The sequence below is a fragment of the Salmo salar genome, chromosome 20 (genome assembly GCF_965601325.2).
Source record: "Salmo salar chromosome 20, fSalSal1, whole genome shotgun sequence".
NCBI classification, from domain to species: domain Eukaryota; kingdom Metazoa; phylum Chordata; class Actinopteri; order Salmoniformes; family Salmonidae; genus Salmo; species Salmo salar.
In genome coordinates this window covers 4,461,245-4,464,581 of record NC_138310.1, presented here as the reverse complement: position 1 = coordinate 4,464,581, position 3,337 = coordinate 4,461,245, and the positions used below count along the sequence as shown (strand labels likewise).

General features: G+C 45.5%; 2 non-coding genes across 2 annotated transcripts; one reads left to right on the top strand and one right to left on the bottom strand.

Annotated features, from left to right (window-relative positions):
- Nucleotides 1-747: 747 nt before the first annotated feature.
- trnaw-cca (transfer RNA tryptophan (anticodon CCA)) lies at nucleotides 748-819 on the bottom strand. The gene has a single exon. It is a non-coding gene; the product is annotated as a tRNA-Trp (tRNA).
- Nucleotides 820-1,030: 211 nt separating this feature from the next.
- On the top strand, nucleotides 1,031-1,102 carry trnaw-cca (transfer RNA tryptophan (anticodon CCA)). The gene has a single exon. It is a non-coding gene; the product is annotated as a tRNA-Trp (tRNA).
- The last annotated feature ends 2,235 nt before the right edge of the window (nucleotides 1,103-3,337 follow it).

Sequence of the window (3,337 nt, the reverse complement as noted above, 5' to 3'; positions counted from 1 at the left end):
GTGGTAGGTGGTAGGGGGTAGGAGGTAGGTGGTAGGAGGTAGGGGGTAGGAGGTAGGAGAAGAAGGTAGGTGGTAGGAGGTAGGTGGTAGGAGGTAGGGGGTAGGAGGTAGGTGGTAGGGGGTAGGAGGTAGGTGGTAGGGGGTCTGGTGATAACAAGAGTTGCAGTAGTAGTAGTAACTCCTGACCTTAACCCCTAACCCCTAGCCTAAGCCACCTAGCGAGAATTTGTAACATATCTTACGTTTTGTAAATTTGTAACATATCTTACGTTTTGTAAATGCGTAACATATCTTACATTTTGTAAATGTGTAACATATCTTACATTTTGTAAATGCGTAACATATCTTACATTTTGTAAATGCATAACATATCTTACGTTTTGTAAATTTGTAACATATCTTACGTTTTGTAAATGCGTAACATATCTTACATTTTGTAAATGCGTAACATATCTTACATTTTGTAAATGCGTAACATATCTTACATTTTGTAAATGCATAACATATAAAACAAATTGTATTTCGTAACATATACCAAACGGGCAATAGACATGAAACATAATAATAGATTTAGATTTATCAGGGGTTGCTACAGCACCCCTACTTCCTGCGGCTATGTTGATATCCAGATACAATGTTAGCACTAGGTGTAAACGGGGGCTCTGTTGTCCCCTAAAGCTGTATATGTTCAGCAGCCATTTAATCTTTAATGTAATGAAACCCAGTTTTCATTCGAGCTCAAAATTATGACCCCGACGTGATTTGAACACGCAACCTTCTGATCTGGAGTCAGACGCGCTACCGTTGCGCCACGAGGTCAGATACTGTAGCTTTCAAACTGTCTAGCTTGTGAAAGTGCTGGTCGGCACAAGGTGGTTAGTATCTCATGACATACTCACGCCCGCGAAGCGCACGGAATGGTGACGCGACCAACCGCGCAGTGGCTGTGGCATGTCGTTGATTTTCTTTCCTGGACAAAAGTTCGATGGTGCATTCTATGAAAGGTCTCAGAGGCCGGACGTACATACAGGACTTCGTGGCGCAACGGTAGCGCGTCTGACTCCAGATCAGAAGGTTGCGTGTTCGAATCACGTCGGGGTCAATCGTTTTGCGCTTGAAAGAGAGTGGGTTTGCTCGAACCAGTAGTAGAGGTGAAAAGGCTACTAAAGCAACATGAAAAATAGAGGAAAACACAGTCTGTCCTTGCAGTCAGGAAGTATTATCATCAGAGAATGGTTTGTACATTCCAGGAAAGGTTAAGATGTTTTTCATATAGCCTGCTGTGTGTTGCTTATACAGCCGTACAAATAAATAAAAAATTGACAGCTATTATCAATCAGTCTGTTATTATTATTGATGTATCTGTACCTCGATGGCGACACAGAGGTCAGGTAAGCAAAACACCCAGGGCTGTAAGCCACCCAGCACCTTGAGGAAGACCTGGGGTCGCACCTTGGGGGTCCGCTCGTCTGCAAAGTGGATCAGTTTGTCCAGCACCCGGCCCACTCCTCGGTACCTGGACACCTAGCAGGCAGACTGTTCACAGGCAGGATGTATAAACAATGATGTACATACTGTATACAGACATGCACAAATGACACATATAAATACACTCAGAAACATACAGTACACACACAACTATATATACTTGTGTATGTGTGCATCGTTACCACACACACACACACCACTACCCTAACCATTCCCCCCGAAGCATACCTCTGGTCAACTTCCCAGGGGAAACATAAGGAAGTATATTCTATGAAAGGGCCTCAGACACAACAACAAATCACAGGACTTCCTGGTGGTAGCATGTCTGGTAGCATGTCTGACTGTAAATCAGAAAGACGCGTGTTCATGTTATGATACTTTTTTGCATGAAACACAGAGAGGTGGCCAGAGACACGCACACACACAGATGAGGAAGCAGACACATTCCAACATTCAAATCCATCTAATGGGTATTACAGGCATCATCCCACACGTTGTTGTTGCTGCTGCTGAAGGGAATTTCTGTTTTTTTTTAACCTAGGTTATCGACTTGGTCACATGACAAGGGACATGGGGAGATTGGATCACATGACGCAGGGACTGAAACCTCTGTATGCCACTGTCCAGCCTCTTTCTGTACGGAGAGAGAGGGGAGGAGAGTGGAGCAGAGGAGAGAGAGGGGTGAGAGAAGGAGGGAGAGAGAGAGTGAGAGAGGGGGCAGAGAGAGAGAGGGAGAGAGAGGGGGCAGAGAGAAAGAGGGAGTGGAGAGACATTATTTCCTAGAGGTCTTAATGATGCCTATGTATGTTATGTTGTGAATTTGAACATGAATTATGCCCCTATTTAAGATTACTCTGATGTTTTTCGTATTATGTACCCAATGATTTATGAAATCTCATTGTGGTTTAACAGACGTGTTTAATACATCTTATTTACATACTTTATTTGAATATTTATGAAATGCATATTGTTATATTTGGTAGCACTTATTTGTTTTTCCTTGGCATCCAACCCCTTTCGATAAGTGGAACGGATGTGGGTGGGGCTAGGTCTACATAAGGGTGCTAATTTAAAAATCTCACAAAAGCTCTGAAGAAGGCCGTGAGGCCGATACGTAAAGCTCTGAAGAAGGCCGTGAGGCCGATACGTAAAGCTCTGAAGAAGGCCGTGAGGCCGATATGTAAAGCTCTGAGGAAGGCCGTGAGGCCGATACGTAAAGCTCTGAAGAAGGCCGTGAGGCCGATACGTAAAGCTCTGAGGAAGGCCGTGAGGCCGATACGTAAAGCTCTGAGGAAGACCGTGAGGCCGATACGTAAAGCTCTGAGGAAGACCGTGAGGCCGATACGTAAAGCTCTGAGGAAGACCGTGAGGCCGATACGTAAAGCTCTGAGGAAGACCGTGAGGCCGATACGTAAAGCTCTGAGGAAGACCGTGAGGCCGATACGTAAAGCTCTGAGGAAGACCGTGAGGCCGATACGTAAAGCTCTGAGGAAGACCGTGAGGCCGATACGTAAAGAACTGAGGAAGACCGTGAGGCCGATACGTAAAGCTCTGAGGAAGACCGTGAGGCCGATACGTAAAGCTCTGAGGAAGACCGTGAGGCCGATACGTAAAGCTCTGAGGAAGGCCGTGAGGCCGATACGTAAAGCTCTGAGGAAGACCGTGAGGCCGATACGTAAAGCTCTGAGGAAGGCCGTGAGGCCGATACGTAAAGCTCAGAAGAAGGCCGTGACGCCGATACGTAAAGCTCTGATGAAGGCCGTGAGGCCAATACAGAAAGCTTATTAAAGATCAGTGATACTATCAAGAGCAGTGTGCGGTTTCCTTTTTCCTTCATCCTGTGGAGAGA